This window comes from Amblyomma americanum, unplaced genomic scaffold, assembly GCF_052857255.1.
Source record: "Amblyomma americanum isolate KBUSLIRL-KWMA unplaced genomic scaffold, ASM5285725v1 scaffold_13, whole genome shotgun sequence".
Taxonomy (NCBI): domain Eukaryota; kingdom Metazoa; phylum Arthropoda; class Arachnida; order Ixodida; family Ixodidae; genus Amblyomma; species Amblyomma americanum.
In genome coordinates this window covers 253,776-273,854 of record NW_027526485.1, presented here as the reverse complement: position 1 = coordinate 273,854, position 20,079 = coordinate 253,776, and the positions used below count along the sequence as shown (strand labels likewise).

The window sequence follows — 20,079 nt, the reverse complement described above, 5'->3', positions numbered from 1 at the left end:
ACACTGTCGATGCGCTCACCTCCCGCGATGCGTGGGTCGGGGTGCTGCTTTCGGAGACGGTCGTGAATGGCCGCACGCACGTCCTCCAGCGCAAGGGGCAGATCGCTGGCAGGTAGTTGGTGTGCAGCGGTCGCGAGGTCGTCAGCTTCTTCGTTGCCGGCGATGCCGCAGTGACCGGGCACCCACTGTGCACGCACGGCACAACCTCTCTGCGCGAGGCGCTCGATGCTCGAGCGAATTTCCCGCACAAGTGGGGTACCGCGGCCGTTAGATTGCAGGCGGCTGAGGGCGGCGCGGGAGTCGCACAGCAGAGCACTCCTGGGCGGCGGAGGGCCGAGGGTGAGCAGCAGGTCCAGCCCGAGCCGGATCCCCATCAACTCCGCTGTGGTGGAGGAGCCCAGGAAGGCTGCGTGTTGCTGGCTGTGCAGTCGCAGGGCGGGGATGGTGGCCGCCGCAGCAAGGGAGCAGCTGTCGCGGGCCACTTAGCCGTCGGTGTACACGAGGAGATGGTCCTGGAGCTCCTCGTGTATGACGGCTCTGGCCAGCTGCTGCACACCGCAGAGGGGTGTGCTCCGCTTTCCTGCGATGCCGACGATCTCTCGCTGTACCTCCGAGGCAGCAGGCCAGGGCGCGCAGGAGCCGTAGGGGGGTGGGCCTTGGGTCAATTGCTCATACTCGGGCATCGCCGCGCCCATTCGTGAGCGCGGGTGCGAGCGCATACGCTGCAGCAGCGAGCCGCCGTCCGGTGCGCGGTGAAGCCGGTGGATGTGATTCAGTGCCCTGCGCGCTGCTTGGAGCTCAAGGGGCCACGCTCCTGCCTCGGCCAACGTTGCGGCGCACTGCGAGTTTTTGGGCAGGCCTAGGCACACGCGCAGGGACTTGCGGTGCTGAAGCTCGAGCTTCTTCCAGCACGGCTTGCGCACCGTGACGAGCGGCAGCGCATAGAGCACCGCCCCCAAAGCTGCGGTATTGTATAGACGCAGCGCGGCTTGCTGGGAGATGCCCTGGCCTCGAGCGGTGAGCTTGTGCACGGCGGCGGTGATCCTCTTCATCTGCAGACAGGCCTTGGTCGCCGCGGGGCGGAAGGAAAGGCGCCAGTAGATGTCCAGGCCAACTTACCGCACCGATTTACGCCAAGGAATCGGAGTCCCGTCCAGTGACAGTGGCGCAAGGTGCGCGCGCGAGCGCGAAACGCAGGCCATGGCCACCGATTTGTCGGCGCTCAGCGACAGACCAAGTCCGCGCAAGCTGGCATCGATTGCGGTCAGGGCTCTCTGAAGGCACCCCCGCACGCGGAACGCCTCGCCCGGTGGTCCCCGGCACCACAGAGCTATGTCGTCTGCATATATGGACATGTATACATGATGTCGCCCGCTCGTGTTGAGGGAGGCCGGCACCACCGACATGGCCACATTAAACAGAAATGGTGATAGGAGAGAGCCCTGCGGCACGCTCACGTCGACCGGGCGAGACTTGGAGAGCTTACTCCCTACTCGTACACGCATGGTGCGCCCGCTCAGGAAGCCATGAACGTATCGCAAAAGGCGCCCGCTCACACAAGCCCCCTCAAGCACCGCGAGAATTGGTGCGCGGTGAACGTTGTCAAAAGCGCCCGAGACGTCCAGTAGCAGCAGCAGCGCAACCTGGCCTGCTGCCCTGGCATGCTGCAGCGCTGTAACAACGTCCGATATAGAGTCAGCCGTGCACCGCATCCCACAGAAACCCGTCTGCCGTTCGTCAAACAAATGAGCCTCCGCAGCCCGCTCGTTCAGACGCTGCAACGCCATATGCTCCATGAGCTTACCTGCCGCCGATGTTAATGCCACTGGCCTACCATACACTTCTGGTGCTGCTGTTGTTGATAGGAAGGAACAAAAGGAAAGTGCACGTTCCTGCCTACTGGCTCAAGCCCAGCCACAGTCGCTGCTGCGTGCTGGAAGTAGGAGAGTTAAAGGATAGAAGAGCAACGATAGAAAAAAAGGCGCGCGCTAATATGCCCAGGGCCAATCCGGGAAGCAGTGCAGTACCGGACAGACCCGTGCCGGAGTGCTTCAAGCCCAGCACTCGGAGATATTCGAAAATAAGTTTAATATCTTGAGTCCAAGGACCCGCATCAGATATTAAATCAAGTATCAGATATCATGGTGGTGTCAGAGCCACCTCCTACACTGACGCGAAGCGCATATATATACATCACCGGGAGGTAACACCTCCTCTCTCTCTACCTCAGTGGAGAACATCTGGTGGAGCGAGCGTGACGGCAGCGGCGTTGACGGCGGCGTCATCTGTTGGAGCGCGGCTGCGGCGTTGCTAGGCAACGGCGGCTCAAGGTCATTCGTCGGCTAGCGCATACGGCATACGGCTCGCCGAGCAGAAATGGCTCGCTGGCTGTCATAGTATAGCTTTCGCTTTAAAAACATTAGCAGTGGCTTAGCTAAGCTATGCAAGGATATACGTAGCGAGAGCTGAAGTTCCCCGCAGGTTACACATGCTGTTGAGGTTGTGGTGATTAAAATGTTAAGCATTCAAAAAGTATGCGGTGAGACACGTTATTTATTGAATTGATTTGACAGAGATAAACACTGCCCGATGATCGGTAAAGTAACACGCAGTTGTATCAATGCTGCGTACACAAGGTCAATCGTTCCAGCCCAGGATGCGGAGGAGTACGTAGGTCCGAACCCGACCTCGGCGGCTGCCTTTCAATGGAGGCCAAACGTTACGGCGCCAGTGCGCTGTGCCATGTCAGTGCAGGTTAAAGATCCCCAGGTGGTCGAAATTTTTCCGTAGCACTCCACTACGGCCCCTCTTTCTTCCTTTCTTCTCTCAGTCTCTCCTCCATCCCTTCCATTACGGCATGGTTCAGGTGTCTGCCGTTACAGTGAGACAGATACTGCGCCATTTTTCCCCAAAAACCAAATTTTCATCAAACGCCGGTGGGATTCTTCGGCGGGCGCTTGAAGCGAGCGGACACGTTTTTTAGCTCTCTGCTCCTTCGGACGCTGGGCCTAAAGCTTCGCGGCGTTGCGGGGTCTCCCCATGGAGGCCATAGACACCGTGAACGAGCGAAGACCTGTGTTCGGCGGTGACAATGAGCAACGCAGGGCAGGCCGCTCATGCTGACGATCACGGAGACGAACGCCATCCAGAACAAGGTCGTCCAGCACCATTCGGCGAATGCAGGCCGAGATCGCTGATCTGCGGGACACGGTGAGGTGCCTGACGGCGGCGCTCATCACCACCTCGGAGAACCTCGAGTCCGTCATCGGGACCTTGGACGTGTCGCCGGCGGACCCACGCGTTCTAGCCTTGAGGGACGCCATGGCGCTCGCTCACCAGACGCAGAACTCCACGGCGGCTCCCTCCCCACCTCTGGCCACCCCTGCGCTTACTGCCGCCATTGCTACACCTGGGGAACCGGCTGTGATGCCCTCTCCCCCTGATGCTGCTGCTGCAGGCACACTGCGGACAACTCAGCCGAGGAGAGCATCTGCTCCCCAATGGACAAGTCTGCTCTCCGGAAACGGCGACGCTCAACGGGGTCCGAGGAGGCGAGGGACTCGGAAACCAAAAGGGACATCGCGGTGGCAAAGCGGGAAGCCCGAAGCCCCCCCATCGTCACTGTTCCCTCTCCCTCCACACTCGAAGGAGCAGGGCCTTCCCAGCACGAGCCCCATGGAGCCCACCTCCAGCCTGCTGCTGATGCTGCTGCTGTTGCTGCTGGGGCGACGGCGTCCGGAAGAAAACCGGATGCGACCTCATCAAATCCCGGAGCACGAGATCAGGCTGCGGCTGGGGCTTCGTCTGCTGGCAGCGAGCGCGCCCAACTCCGCGGCGCGCCGCAGCAATGCGCCGCAGACAGCGGCGACGCTGATGCTGGGGTCAGCCTGGTCCCGTGGCGCATTATCACTACCAAGGCGCAGCGGCGTCGGAGAGCTGCCCTGGAGCGAGCCGCGGCCGCCGTGGAGGTCCCGTCCAGCCTGGTGGGGACGGTGCTGTTTCGGCCGGCGAACCGGGGCACTGCCTTCACCAGGGAACAGGGCTAGGAGTTGGCCGAGGAGATCGGATCCCGCCCGGGCGTCCTCGCCCTCCGGGTAAACATTCGGCGGAATGTGGTGGCAGTGGACGCGGGGAGCAGCGATGCTCTCCAGGCCCTGCTAGCCACAGCCGTCATCTGCGGCGTGCCGGTCTGCGCCAAGGAGCCTCCTCCTCGGAATCAAAGCTCCAGCCTGGTCTTCGGTGTGGACGGGCGCAGGACGGCGGAGTAGCTGCTAGCGGCGGCGGAGTCAACGGTACCGATGGTGTCGGCGTCTCTGTCGGGCAGCAAACTCGCTCTCCGTTTTGCGGCGCCGACACCCCCGGCGTTCATCACCATATTCAAGCGCAGGCTCGCGGTCCGCCCCTGCCGTCCCCGGCCGCTCCAGTGTGCCAAGTGCACCAGCCTGGGGCATGCCACTGAGGTGTGTCGTGCTCCTGCCCGATGCACGAGCTGCGGCGGGCCGCACGAGCCTGGTACCTGCGCGAGGAAGCCCCGCTGCATTAACTGCGGGGGGCGGCATGCAGCCATTGACCAAGCGTGCCCGCACTGGCAGCGAGAGCGTCACGTTGCCACTTTAATGGCCACGTCCATGGCACCGATGTCCAGACAGGTTGTCCGAACCGTCGTCTAGGCTGAGACAGCGGCCCCAGCCCAGCAACATCAGCTGACGCCCCGCGCGCTTTCTTATGCGCAGGCCGTCAGGGGAACACCCCAGCAGCAGCAGTCACCGAAGCAACGGCAGCGCCGGCACCGGCAGCGGCGATCCGGTTGCCTGGCGTCCCGTACAGCGTGGCCCGAGCCTGCGGCCGCTTCTCATGGCCAGCCCCCTGACGCACGGGACGCGGAGATCGCGCGCCTAAAGCTGGCATTGCGCGCCCTCAGCGCACTTTTCCCGGAGGGCACCGATGGACATCGGGCTTGCTTAGAAGCAGCGGGTGCTCCCGCACAGATAAGCCAGCATGATGGCTAGCCGCCGAAATCCCTCCCTCATACCATCCATCCTGCAGTGGAACGTGCGCTCACTTGCAGCGCGGTACGCCGAAATGCGAGTTCGCATCGCACAGGATTCGCCAGAAGTTATCGCGCTGCAGGAGACGTAGGTTCACATGATGGGGAGCCCCAGATGCGGCTACCTGGCTACACTGGCTACCACTCAGCCACCACGTGCGAGGAACCCACCTGTGCCGCAGTGCCCTGTTGTGTCACATCTCATCGCCCCGGGAAATCAAGGTGCGCGTCACCCCGGACCGGACGGGGTGACATACCAGATGCTGCGAAACCTGGATGCGCAGCAACCTCCTGCGCAGATCAACCTGGTGTGGGAACGAGGGGAGCTACCGGAGGATTGGCGAACCGCGGTTGTTTGTCCCATCCGAAAGGCAGGGCGCCCACCTATGGAGCTGAGCGGATACCGGCCAGTAGCATTAACATCGGCGGCAGGTAAGCTCATGGAGCATATGGCGTTGCAGCGTCTGAACGAGCGGGCTGCGGAGGCTGATTTGTTTGACGAGCGGCAGACGGGTTTCCGTGGGATGCGGTGCACGGCTGATTCTATATCGGACGTTGTTACAGCGCTGGAGCATGCCAGGGCGGCAGGCCAGGTTGCGCTGCTGCTACTACTGGACGTATCGGGCGCTTTTGACAACGTTCACCGCGCACCAATTCTCGCGGTGCTTAAGGGGGCTGGTGTGAGCGGGCGCCTTTTGCGATACGTTCATGGCTTCCTGAGCGGGCGCACCATGCGTGTACGAGTAGGGAGTAAGCTCTCCAAGTCTCGCCCGGTCGACATGGGCGTGCCGCAGGGCTCTCTCCTATCACCATTTCTGTTTAATGTGGCCATGTCGGTGGTGCCGGCCTCCCTCAACACGAGCGGGCGACATCATGTATACATGTCCATATATGCAGACGACATAGCTCTGTGGTGCCGGGGACCACCGGGCGAGGCGTTCCGCGTGCGGGGGTGCCTTCAGGGAGCCCTGACCACAATCGATGCCAGCTTGCGCGGCCTTGGTCTATCGCTGAGCGCAGACAAATCGGTTGCCATGGCCTGCGTTTCGAGCTCGCGCGTGCACCTTGCGCCACTGTCACTGGACGGGACTCCAATTCCGTGGCGTAAATCGGTGCGGTACCTTGGCCTGGACATCGACTGGCGCCTTTCCTTCCGCCCCGCGGCGACCAAGGCCTGTCTGCAGTTGAAGAGGATCACCGCAGCCGTGCACAAGCTCACCGCTCGAGGCCAGCGCATCTCTCAGCAAGCCGCGCTGCGTCTATACAATGCCGCAGATTTGGGGGCGGTGCTCTATGCGCTGCAGCTCGTCATGGTGCGCAAGCCGTGCTGGAAGAAACTCGAGCTTCAGCACCGCAAGTCCCTGCGCGTGTGCCTAGGCCTGCCCAAAAACTCGCAATGCGCCGCAACGTTGGCCGAGGCAGGAGCGTGGCCACTTGAGCTCCAAGCAGCGCGCAGGGCATTGAATCACATCGACCGGCTTCACCGCGCACCGGACGGCGGCTCGCTGCTGCAGCGTATGCGCTCGCACCCGCGATCACAAATGGGCGCGGCGCTGTTTGAGTATGAGCAATTGACACAAGGCCCACACCCCTCCGGCTCCTACGCGCCCTGGCCTGCTGCCTCGGAGGTACAGCGAGAGATCGTCGGCATTGCGGGAAAGCGGAGCACACCCCTCTGTGCTGTGCAGCAGCTGGCCAGAGCCGTCATACACGAGGAGCTCCAGGACCATCTCCTCGTGTACACCGACGGCTCAGCGGCCCGCGACAGCTGCTCCCTTGCTGCGGCGGCCACCATCCCGCCCTGCGACGGCACAGCCAGCAGCATGCAGCATTCCTGGGCTCCTCCACCACGGCGGAGTTGATGGGGATCCGGCTCGGGCTGGACCTGCTGCTCACCCTCGGCCCTCCGCCGCCCAGGAGTGCTCTGCTGTGCGACTCCCGCGCCGCCCTCAGCCGCCTGCAATCTAACGGCCGCGGTACCCCACTAGTGCGGGAAATTCGCTCGCGCATCGAGCGCCTCGCGCAGAGAGGTTGTGCCGTGCGTGCACAGTGGGTACCCGGTCACTGCAGCATCGCAGGCAACGAAGAAGCTGACGACCTCGCGACCGCTGCACACCAACTACCTGCCAGCGATCTGCCCCTTGCGCTGGAGGACGTGCGTGCGGCCATCCATGACCATCTCCGAAAGCTGCACCCCGACCCAAGCATTGCGGGAGGTGAGCGCATCGACAGTGTGACCGGCTGTCGCGCACTTACACGGCCACATCGTGCAATGATCCTCCGCGCGCTTATTGGCTGCGTGTGGCCCGGGGAACGACGGTTGCGTCACGGAATCGCGACGAGTGATGTGTGTGACGGATGCGGTGCAGTGGAAACACTAGAACACATGCTGCTTCACTGTGCCGCGTTCGCCGATGCTCGTCGCGATATTCTCGCGGCCTATAGGGCGCAGGGCATACTACCAGACTCCATCAAGACGCTATTGTGGCCGCAGGGCATTGCGCGCACTCGTGAGCGAACTTTGGTTAGCCTCTGTTCATTCCTCGAACACACGGGCTTGACGTCCCGCCTGTTCTCCGTCAGGTAGTTACACGCAGTGACCGAACGCTCCGCGAGTTCTACCTTGAACGATTAATAACTGGGCGCTCCTCTCCAGTGGTAACCAACACAGTGCTGTGCGCATGTGTGATTTAATTCCTCTAAAATGAACTAATCACACGCACAACCTCGACACATTTCTTATTGTGTAAAGAGTTTGTACATATTGTCACGTAGTGGTGACGGCAGTCGAAGCAGCGATGAAGACGGACGAAAGGACCTTCTAAAAGAACTTTTTATTGGGCTGACTTGCACCCAAAATGGACTGAATCACTGGGCGGCGGCGAAGCGACAATCGTGCTCGGCGGTCGTCGAACAGAATGCCGGCCGCTGTCTGCCGTGCTCAATTTAAAGCTGATAGCGAACTTTCGAGATAAAGAGCGCAAAGTTACTAGAACATTCCGGAACAACGTAGAATCAGCTCTGCCTGGCTGCGATCAATCGAGATAAATCTGGTCGCGTCCTGCGTCGCAAACAAAGCGATAAAGTGATGTGGCGGCAGATTTGAAAAACGAACACACTGCAAATATTCGCGGCATTACTGCCCTCTCAAAGAAGCATCGACCAGATGCATTAAAACAAATAATGCGACTAGTAAGGAAAAAAAAACGGATCTTGCGAAAATAGAGCATGGAAATGCAGCGGCCTTTAGCGCGCATAATACGGCTTCAGACGGACAACATGGACAACTTCTGGTCGTACGCGGCGTCGCTGGGATGCTGTCATTGCGTCAGGGATGACTCCATAATCCAGTTCACCCAGCCGACGAAGAACCTTGTACGGGCCGAAATAGCGTCTCAAAAGCTTTTCACTCAATCCACGGCGGCGAATGGGCGTCCACACCCAGACCTAGTCTCCAGGATTGTATTCCGCGTTGCGTCTTCGTAGGTTGTAGCGTCTGGCGTCGGACCGCTGCTGATCTTTGATCCGTAATCGGGCAAGCCTTCGAGCTTCTTCTGCGCGTTGAAGGTAGGCGGCAACGTCGACGTTCTCTTCTTCTGTAACGTTGGGCAGCATGGCGTCTAGCGTGGTCGTGGCCTCCCTGTCATGGACGAGCCTAAAAGGCGTCATCTGGGTGGTCTCCTGCACTGCGGTGTTGTAGGCGAAAACGACGTAAGGCAGGATGACATCCCAGGTTTTGTGTTCGGCATCGACATACATAGCGAGCATATCGGCGATGGTTTTGTTCAGGCGCTCGGTCAGTCCGTTGGTCTGCGGATGGTATGCAGTTATCCTTCGGTGGCTGGTTTGGCTGTACCGCAGGATGGCTTGCGTTAGTTCCGCCGTGAATGCAGTTCCTCTTTCCGTGGTGAGCGCATCGGGGGCTCTGTGTCGAAGAAGAATGCACTCCACGAAAAATTTGGCGACTTCTACTGCTGTTCCGTTCGGTAGGGCTATCCCCTCGGCGTAGCGGGCCAGGTAGTCGGTCGCTATGATGATCCACTTATTTCCAGATGTTGACGTTCGAAAAGGGCCAAGCAAGTCCATGGCGATCTGCTGAAAGGGCCTTGAGGCAGGTTCAATGGGGCTCAGAAATCCTGCTGGTCGTGTGAGAGGAGGCTTTCGTCGCTGACAATCTCGGCAGGTTTTCACATAGTGTGCGACATCGGCAGACAGTCGGAGCCAGTAATACTTGTCTTAAATGCGGCGGAGGGTGCGAGTAATCCCGAGATGTCTAGCTGTCGGCTCGTCGTGTGAAGCCTGTAGAACTTCTTCGCGGAGACAAGTAGGTACAACAAGGAGGTAGGCTGTTTTGTTCGCTGTAAAGTTCTTCTTCACAAGGACCTCATTCTGCACACAGAAGGAAGACAGTCCTCGCTTGAATGAAGCGGGGGGTGAAGAAACCTTGCCTTCCAGGTACTCGATGAGAGCCTCTTAGGTCGGGGTCCGAGCGTTGCTGCTGAGCAAAAGAGCTGGGGCTGATGGGTCCCAGGAAGGCGTCCTCATCGTCGTCCGGCGGCGGTGCATCTACAGGGGCTCGTGAGAGGCAATCGGCATCAGAGTGCTTGCGTCCGGACTTGCAAACGACGGTGACGTCAAACTCGTGGAGACGCAGACTCCATCGAGCGAGTCGGCCAGAGGGGTCCTTCAAATTGGCAAGCCAGCAGAGCGCGTGGTGGTCGCTGACCTCCTTGAACTGCCGTCCGTAGAGATAGGGGCGGAATTTTGACGTAGCCCAGATGATGGCAAGGCACTCCTTCTCAGTTGTCGAATAGTTAGCCTCGGCCTTGGAAAGGGAACGGCTAGCGTATGCGATGACTTTTTCCAGCCTGTCACTTTTTTGAACGAGGACGGCGCCTAGTCCCACGCTGCTTGCGTCGGTATGAACTTCAGTATCGGCGTTTTCATCAAAATGCGCAAGGATCGGTGGGGACTGTAATCAACGCTGAAGTTCCTTGAAGGCTTCTGCTTGCGGCGCTTCCCATTTAAACGGCACGTCTGCCTTCGTCAGTTGGGTCAGGGGCACGGCGATGCGCGAAAAGTTTTTCACAAATCGTCGTTAGTATGCGCACAGTCCGAGAAGTCTGCGCACTGCTTTCTTATCGGCCGGCGGTGGAAACTGTTCAATAGCATCTGTTTTCTGCTGGCCTGGGCGTACTCCTTCCTTGCTAACGATGTGGCCTATAAACCGCAGCTCTTCTTAAGCAAAGTGGAATTTTTCTGCTTTCAACGTTAGGCCAGACGACTTGATTGCGTCTAGTACTGTTCGAAGTCTTTTGAGGTGCTCTTCAAAGTTTGAGGCGAAGACAACAACGTCATCTAAATATACCAGACAAATTTGCCACTTCAGGCCTGCCAGCACTGCATCCATTACTCGCTGAAACGTCGCTGGTGCGGAACAGAGACCAAATGGCATCACCTTGAATTCAAACAGCCCATCCGGAGTGATGAATGCTGTCTTTTCGCGATCTCTTTCGTCGACCTCAATTTGCCAGTAGCCGCTATTGAGGTCCATCGATGAGAAATATTTGGCATTGCAGAGGCGGTCCAGTGTGTCGTCGATGCGGGGGAGGGGGTAGACGTCCTTCTTTGTTATGTTGTTCAAGCGGCGGTAATCCACGCAGAATCGAAGTCAGCCGTCTTTCTTTCTCACTAGAACAACCGGTGCCGCCCATGGGCTGTTTGAAGGCTGGATGACGTCGCCGCGAAGCATTTCTTCGACTTGGTCCCGGATGGCTTGTCGTTCTCGCGGGGACACACGGTAGGGGCTTTGACGGAGAGGTCGAGCGTGTTGATCCGTTATGATGCGATGCTTGGCAATTGGCGTCTGTCGCACCTTCGGCGATGTCGAAAAACACTCGCTGTAGCTTTGAAGCAGATTGCGGATCTGGTCTTGTCTGTTCCGGTGCAGGGCTGGGTTGATGTCCAAAGTGGGCGAGTTCTCTTGGTCAGGCGAATCTTCTGCGAAGGGGTCGGAGAGGGCGGAGGAGTCTCGTACGTCAGATATTTCGTCGAAGAAAGCAATCGCCGTTCCTCTGTTAATGTGCCGGTATTCTTCGCTGAAGTTAGTCAGCAGTACTTCGGCCTGGCCATTGCGTAAATGTGCGATGCCTCTTGCGATGCTGATTCCTCGGTCTAGGAGCAACTGCATGTTGCCCTCGATGATGGCTTCAGCGTTAATGGCTTTCGCGGCGCCTACGGTCAGGATAACGCTTGATCGGGGTAGGACGCTCACTTCTTCCTCCAGGACACTCAGGGCAACGTGATTTTCCCGAGTTTCCATCGAAGCGTTGGCTTCGTCCGTCGAAAGCGTGATCAGCTTGCATCGCAGGCCGATGATCGCCTGATGCTCATTAAATAAATCCATACCCAAGATCACTTCGCGGGAGCATTGCGGTAGCACAACAAAGGTCGCAGGATAGGTATGTCCTTTGACAGTCACTCGCGCTGTGCATCGTCCTGATGGCGTAATGAGGTGTCCCCCTGCGGTGCGAATTTGTGGGCCGTCCCAAGCCGTTGTGACTTTTCTCAGCTGCGCAGCGAATGTTCCATTCATCACCGAGTAATCGGCTCCTGTGTCGACTAGAGCGGTAACTTTCCGGCCGTCGATAGTCACTTTTAAGTCAGAGGTCCTGGCTCTTGCATTGCACGTCGCTCTTGGCGTCGGGTCACGGCTTCGTCGCGTATGCGAGTCGCGGGTGGGGCGTATGGTCGAAGCTCTTCTGGGTGGCGGCGTCGTTTTCAAGGCAGCCTGCGTCGTGGTCGGGGTTCTCATTGTGTGCGGCATCGGTGCAGCGAGTGTCGGTTCTTCATGTGGCGTCGCGGGTGCAGCGTCTTCATGGGGCGTGGTCGGTGGAGGATCTTCGGCGTTTCGCTCTTTAGCAACCTCACCTACAGAGGTTGCTGCCTTCAGTTTCCCCTACGGGGGCTGGGAGATCTTCCTCGTACCGCGGCTGCGTAGCTGCGGCATGCCGACGCAAAGCGCGAGGTTGACGGCAATGGTGAGCACGAAAAGCGGTTTGGCGTGTACTCTTCTCGAAGCAGGTACTCGTCGATTTCCTGCGGGCGTTGCCGGAAGCGTGGTCGTGGGGCGTTAATGGCAAATCCTCGAAGACCGATACGTCGGTACGGGCAGTGACGAAGATATGGCCGGCCTCACCGCAATGGAATCACAACGGCCGGTTGTCGGAAGTCCTCCAGGCGTCGCATTTCCTGGGGCGTCGGTCATAGGCTGGGCAGGCGGGGGCTGGGAGGCGGCGTTGTGGTACAAGTGGCTCATCTCGGGGAGGACGGGGGGGTTGTCGTTGGGGCTGGGCAGTTCTTACTGCAGCGGCGTAGGTCATGACCCGGGGTTCTGTGGCCGTCGGGTGCCAAGTGCTTGTTGCACTTCTTCCCGTACCACGTCCATCAGAGTCGCTGCTTGTGCGCTGTGGGGAGGATGGCAGTAATCGGCGTAGCTCCTCTCTGACGATTTCGTGGATAACTTCCCGCAAGCTGTCGCTGGTGGTGGCCGGCGTGTCCGAAAGGATTGCACCGGCAGAGGAAGGACGATTGTACTGCCGAGCTCGGACGTCGAGGGTCTTCTCAATCGTGCATGCTTCTTGCATGAATTCCTCGACTGTTTTTGGCGGGTGGCGGACGAGGCATGCAAAGAGTTGTTCTTTTACGCCGCGCATTAAAAACTGAACTTTCTTTTCCTCGGTCATCCCGGGGTCGGCGCGGCGAAATAGGCGCTTCATCTCCTCGACGTAACCGCGGACGGGCTCATTCGGAAGCTGGATCCTGGACTCGAGGAGTCGTTCGGCTCTTTCTTTCCTCACGACACTGGTGAATACCTTCAATAGTTCTCTCTTGAATAACACCCATGTCGTAAGGGACGACTCGTAGTTTTTGTACCACGTGCGTGCGGAGCCATCCAATGAGAAGAACAGGTGTCCAATTTTTGCCGCATCATCCCACCCGTTGAATGACGCCACGCGCTCAAATTGATCCAACCATTCTTCAGGGTCTTCGCCTAGGGATCCATTGAAAGTTGGCGGCACCCGCGGCTGCTGCAGTATGTCTCGGTGTCGACATTTTCGGCGATGTTGCGGTGCTCGTAGCCGCGTCTTTTCGCTGTCTTGTGCGGTCCGGCAGTTTCCCGAACTCAGGCTCCTCTCCCTGGAGACGTCGGCTGGCTCGTCCTCGGGTGCGAAGCGCTCAGGGCTGGCTTCACGACTAGAAGGGAGCGTCCGGAACATGGAAGGCTACCCAGCACCTCCGCCAAATGTCACGTAGCGGTGACGGCAGTCGAAGCAGCGATGAAGACGGACGAAAGGGTCTTCTAAAAGAACTGTTTATTGGGCTGACTTGCACCCAAAATGGACTGAATCACTCGGCGGCGGCGAAGCGACAAGCGTGCTCGGCGGTCGTCGAACTGAATGCCGGCTGCTGTCGGCCGTGCTCAATTTAAAGCTGATAGCGAACTTTCGAGATAAAGAGCGCAAAGTTACTAGAACATTCCGGAACAACGTAGAATCAGCTCTGCCTGGCTGCGATCAATCGAGATAAATCTAGTCGCGTCATGCGTCGCAAACAAAGCGATAAAGTGATGTGGCGGCAGATTTGAAAAACGAACACACTGCAAATATTCGCGGCAATATTACTTCTCCCCCTAACCTCTCTTCCTCTCCCCTCACCTGTTTCATTTCATTTCTCCATTCTGCCTGCTATCGTTTATTTCCGCAGCCCCAGCTCAGGTGCTTCAGTATCGATGGCAGATGCCGGGGCTAGCAAAAATGTTTTCCTTCCTTTTTGCTATTATTTTTAATAAAACCACTACCACCACCACCACCACGCCGGTGCACTTTCGTGCGTTCAGCGGAACGGTAGGTGTGATCCATGCGACGCCTGCCGTGGAGACCCACACCGCGGACCGTGGCCGCAATAATTGGTTGTGGTGGAAAGGAAACGGCGCAGCATCTGTCTGATATATCGTTGGGCACCTGAACCACGCCGTAAGGGGAGCGATAGAGGAGAGAGTGAAAGAAGAAAGGAAGAAATAGGTGCCGTAGTGGAGGGCTCCGGAATAATTTCGACCACCTGAGGATCATTAACGTGCACTGACATCTCGCACAGGACACGGCGCCTTAGCGTTTTGCTTCTATAAAAACGCAGCCGCCGCGGTCGGGTTCGAACCCGGGAACTCCAGGTGAGTAGCCGAGCGCCCTGGCCACTGATCCATCGTTAAATTAAATTAAATAAAATAAAAACAATGAAATTAAGGTTTATATTAAATAAATAAAAAAACTTAAATTGGTTTTCAGGAAAGGAAATGGCGCAGTACCTCTCTCACATGTCGGCGGACACCTGAAGCGCGCCATAAGGGAGGAGGAGAAGGAGAAGGAGGAGGTAAACTTTAATAAAGAAAAGGAAGAGATAAAGGAAGGACTCCGGAAGAAAGAGGCGCCGTAGGGGAGGGCTCCTCGCGCATGCGCAGCATGGCTCTCCAGGAATTACGTGAAACTGCGCAGTCTCGGCCAGAGTTGCGCACGATACAGGAGGAGGAAAAGGAGGATAAACTTTATTTTCATCCACCAAGGTAGCAGTTGGTTTGGAGTTATAGCCTCACTAAGTGGCCATGAGTCCGTGGCGTTCGGCGACTTCTAGGGCTTTTGTGACAACCCGGATATATGTGTCCGAGTAGGAACTGAGCAATGCGGCCTCCCGCTGGTCTAGATTCGAGAGCTGAAAACCTCGCGGAGGGGAGACCTGAAGGCAAGCCCAGAGTATGTGGAATAGAGTGGCATGTTGGCTACATAGTTGACAGGAGGGAGAGTAGAGTCCAGGGTATATGCGGGCATATATCGCGGGGGGCTGGGGAAGGAGTTCGTTTGGAGTTGCCTCCACGCACCCTCTTGGGGCTTGATTAGAGAAATATGTGCGGGGGCATATAGAAGTCTACCTAAGCGGTAGTGCATGGTCATGTCATGAAATGTAACCATACGATCTCTCGCCGCACGCAGGACGGGCGACACCACATCGCGGTCGACGAATCCACGGACATGATTTCGGGCCACCTTGTTCCCTGTCTGGGATGAGAGCTCAGTTACCCAGATCAAATGGATCGGGCGGATTTGGTCCTTGGTGGAGCAGAGGAGAGATAGGGTGGTGGGGGAGACCCGACCTTTGGTGAAATTGCGAATCGCATATTTAGAGTCGCTGAAGATAATTCCTGCAGAAGTGGAGACCATCGCCATGGCTATGGCCGCCTCCTCGGATTCTTCAGATGATCTAAACGGAATGGAGCACGCAACCAAAGGCCGTCCACAGTAGTTTACAAGCGCGAGCAAAAAAACATCGCGATCGGAGTATTCGACAGCGTCGACGTAGACCGCTGTCTGATCTGTTAAATACTCTTTATGCAGAGACTTCGCCCTGTCCTTGCGGCGAACGGCATGATACCCTGGGTGCATGTTTCTCGGTTGAGGTGTAACGATAAGGTTGCTGCGGATATGGGACGAAAGCTGGGCCTTGTCGGCGAAGGTCGTTTCCAAGCTTATTCCAAGCTTGTCGAGTATGTGACGTCCCGTGGAGATGTGGTTGAGACGCTCCTAGTGAGAGGTGAGATGAGCTTTCGAGAGCTCTGTAACAGTGTTGTAGACCCCTAATGACACTAGTTTATACGTGAGGGTCCGGTGGAGGAGATGGAGAGCAGCCTTGTATGCCTGTCTAATAAGGCAGTCAACGCGGTTCCGTTCCTGGCAGCTAAGGTAGAGGTAAGGGACGGTATATGCCAGGCGACTGATAACAAACGCCTGAACAAAACATCGTAAGTCCATCTCTCGCATGCCTTTATGTTTATTAGCAATGCGACGAATTAGAAGAATGGTCTGCGAGACAGAGGCTATGAGTTTAGCCAGAATGTCGGGGTTTTTCTGATTGCTCTGGATGAGAAGCCCCAATAACCTAATGGCGGATACTTCGCGTATGGGCTGGCCACTAGCAGTAATGCAGATGGGAGGATGGCCGTGGATGCCGGGTTGACCTCGAAAGAGCAGCTCGGACTGCTGTGGTGAGCAAGAGAGTTCGGCTCCGGCTACGTGGCGCTCAATGACATCCACCGCTTGTTGAAGTGGGGATTCAACCTCAGCATCGTTGCCTGTTGAAACCCAGAGGGTGATATCTTCTGCGTATAAGGTGTGGGACAGCAGGGGGATAGCGTCTAATGTTGAAGGTAGCATGAGCAAGGCGACATTGAAAAGAAAGGGGGAGAGAACGGATCCTTCGGGGGTGTCATTGCTAACGAAGGCTATATGGTAAGAGGGAAGAGAGCCAAAGCTAATTTCAGCTTTACAACGAGAGAGGAAGGTGCGTATATACTCGTAGGTACGGTGACCAAGATTAATAGGAAAAGGTTAGCGAGACTAGAATCGTATGGTTTAACTCGCATAGTGGGGAGGGCGGCCGGTGCGTCTACCCTAGCTTCAAGACCTGTGACACGTGTTTGGAGTTGCTGCATGAGGGTGTTAATTCGATTTTCGATTTGCTGCTGCATTTGTTGGTGGAACTGGTGCATTTGCTGTTGGATTTATCGGGAGAACTCAGCACATTTCGCTACGAGCTGAGGATCAATTTTAGCCCCTAATTTGTGTTCTAGACGAGCCCCACATTCCTCGAAGTCATCAAAATTAACGTATCTTTCTGAGCGGCAGATAGCTTTCCGCTTAGAGGGAGGACTCGAGGTAGTATCTTTGGGTTGCGAGGGAGTAGATGTGGGCGCCTGAGGCGAGGTGGTGGAAACAGGTCGAACGGGTAGAGTAGAATTTATTTGAGATGGTGGATCGGATCCAAACAGTGGACGCTTTAAAGAAGCGTTCTCTTGTTGTCGTCTATGGTTGCCAGCTTTAACGGTGTTATCTTGTCGCGGAGGGTATGCTGTTCTGAATCGCGAGACTGAGACTGCTGAGAGTGAGCAGCCGCGACTGCCCGGCTCACCTGAATTTTCGTGAAGAACTCTCGGTGAGAGACAACCTGGAGTCCAGGGGTGGGAAGGACCTGGAGGGATTCCGGCTGGAGCGCCGGTAAGAGGAGGAGGAGTGGTCGGAATCCATTTTGGCCGAAGGAAGGATGGAAGGAAGGAAAGAAGGAAGGAAAACGTTTATTGAGCTCTAGAGAGAGATTACCCGCCGCGGTGGCTCAGTGGTTAGGGCGCTCGACTACTGATCCGGAGTTCCCGGGTTCGAACCCGACCGCGGCGGCTGCGTTTTTATGGAGGAAAAACGCTAAGGCGCCCGTGCGCTGTGCGATGTCAGTGCACGTTAAAGATCCCCAGGTGGTCGAAATTATTCCGGAGCCCTCCACTACGGCACCCCTTTCTTCATTTCTTCTTTCACTCCCTCCCTTATCCCTTCCCTTACGGCGCGGTTCAGGTGTCCAACGATATATGAGACAGATACTGCGCCATTTCCTTTCCCCAAAAAACCAATTATAATTATATAGCTCTAGAGAGTAGGTGAGCAATTTGGCGGAGTCAGGTGTGTCGTCCGTCTTCTTAGCAATGGTCGTCTGCCCCAAATCCAGGGCTCCGCTTGATGCCGCTGCCAGCTGTGCTCGCCGGATTAGGTGTTCCCCGCCCCTTAGCGTCGTGTCCGGGATCGGGAACGACGGGAGGTGGGGGCACTGTCTTAGTTCGCAGCGTGTAGCTGGCGTTGCAGTACGACAGCAGACACATTGTAGCGGCGTTTGCACTTGGAGGAAGCAGTCTGGTGAGGCACAGAACAAACTAAAAAAGGGGGTTGCATTTATGGGCCTCGTCATGGTCGCGAGCTCCGCAGTGAGGAGACTTGGAGTGCATAGGAGACGGGCAAGCGTCGTCTCGGTGTCCCGTTTTTCGACAGTTAAGGCAGGCTTCCACATTGTTGTTGAAGATGTAGCGGTGCACAGCACTGCTGGCGTAGGAGATATGGCGGGGGAACTTGATCCCTGCGAAAGTGATGAGAATAGATTCGGTCTTGCCTAAACGGCGGGCGGAGAGAATCCAGAGTTCTCGATTTTGGGGTATCAGTAGTCTATGATTTCCTTCTGTGTCTGATCCACGTATTGATGGTGAATGATACCTCGGGCGTATGCGCCTGGTGGGGCAAAAGAGGCGGCAACAGTGTAGCTTGTCGAACGCAGGATGATTGGTTGGAGCTTCGCATAAGTGATGGCGCGGTCCCGGTTCGGGGTGCTAAAGGTGAGGGTGTTGTGAACGAAATTCACCCGATGGCTGTCGTCTGCAGTGTCGGATTAGGTCAAATGAAGGCTTGAGATGATCGCTCTGCGAAGACAGTTCTGTCCCAGGCACGCAGACTGACCCCCGCGCGAGGACGAATGATGACTTAAAAGTCTTCAAGAGGAAGACGTGGCAGTGACGCAGCGTGGCGAGGCAGCTTACGTGTTGAGGAGGGAGATGGCTGTTGGGACGCGGAATGCTGTGCGGACGCGGAAGGTGACGCCGTCAGCGGTGTCTTGGGAGTGCGTTTTGAAGATGATGGAGTGGCGAAGCCTCGTTCATATCAGTGGTCTACGTAGGTCCAGTTTGTGGGTATATACTGTTCAGGAGCTAGATCCTCCCCTTCACGGTGACGACGTCCACGTTTGGAGAAGCAGTGGGCCCGGATGCGAAGCGGAGCCTATCGCCAGCGGCGGTAGGCTTAGAGAGGCTTGCCTTGGGCTCAGTGGAAACAAGCGTCCATGTGCGCCACAGAAACAGAGTGCCGGAGTCGAAAATGGGCTGGGAAGGTGCCGGGCACTTTCTTGAACTTCGGGAGACACAATAAAATTCAGCGGAATGTAAAAAGTTGGTGAAAATAAGAAAAATGGCCGGAGCCCATACGCACACACCTCTGCACACCAAGCCAGGAACGCCGACCCTCCGGCTCACGCAAGAAAAACACGGAGCCCAGGCGCGATGCGTCCGCTCGCTCCGCCGGACGCGGGCGTTCCCAAGGTAAAATAATGCAGATGGGATATTGTTTATGTGTCCTAATGCGAGTTACGAGCTTCACAATAGCGGGTTAGCTTTTAGTTGTTATGACGTTGGTAGACGGAGACATTCAACTTTCTAATTATTGCGTGTCCACGCGAAATAGCGTTGACTTTTTTCTTTCACTTGCTGCCGCAGGTTCATATCATGGACTCCTAGGAATCTGCTTGCATGCAACAGGTTGACGGTAAAATAGTCTAAACGCGAGTAAGAAAATCAAAACGGCCGCATGTGTCAGGAGACTTCTACTGTTTTGTGCAACCTGTGTCAGCGGGAGCTGTTGCACGCAAGTCGTAACTGTGGATTAAAATTCTTGGTAAACGAATACGGAGCAATTCGAAGGTGCTCGGCTGTAAGTGGAACTGAAAGGACGCGAAGCAGATGAGCTGGGAAGAGCTGCAGTACTTACACGTGGTGTCCTCAGAATTTCCTCCTAGGTAGTCTGATCTCGCCTGGTCCTTCACGTGAAATGAGCACTTCACGACGCTTACAAGCCGCTAGAGTGCGTAAATGCTTTGGAGTGGGTGGGCACTAGTGCTAATGCGCACGGCTCGAATGCGCCACACTCCTGGGACTGCTAGGTTACGCCCATGCCACTTTGAGTTTCATGTGTCGCCACCTAGTAAAGTCCGCGTGAACCGAAAGGTGACGCTGCATGTGTGCTTTTCTTAATTGCACTATTTCTGAAAGTCCTCTGAAAATCCTCTGAAAAATTCTCTGAAAATCCAGCATGAAGTCCAGCATGAAATTCTTCAAGGCAACATAAAGCCAGCCTAAACGTCGATTTTGTTTAGTGATCACATATACAAAAAGAAAGAAGCTGAGTGGGTGAGCTGAAGTTGTCAAGGCAGGCGTAGTAATTTCTTGTTTTTTTTTGTGTGCACCACTGCGCAATCTTCGACGTCGGTGGCGGCGGCCCACATCAATGCGCTTAGCGCACCTGCCTAGTTCGTCTAAAAAGTCAGTTGCGCAGGCTACAATACTC

At 56.6% G+C, this 20,079-nt stretch overlaps 1 long non-coding RNA gene across 1 annotated transcript in view; it reads right to left on the bottom strand.

The window, feature by feature from the left end:
* Positions 1-19,697, bottom strand: part of LOC144111909 (uncharacterized) — a 33,053-nt gene extending 13,356 nt beyond the window's left edge. The window contains exon 1 of the long non-coding RNA XR_013310153.1: positions 19,504-19,697. This is a non-coding gene — a long non-coding RNA (uncharacterized LOC144111909). The remainder of the gene's footprint in view (positions 1-19,503) is intronic.
* Between the last annotated feature and the right edge of the window lie 382 nt (positions 19,698-20,079).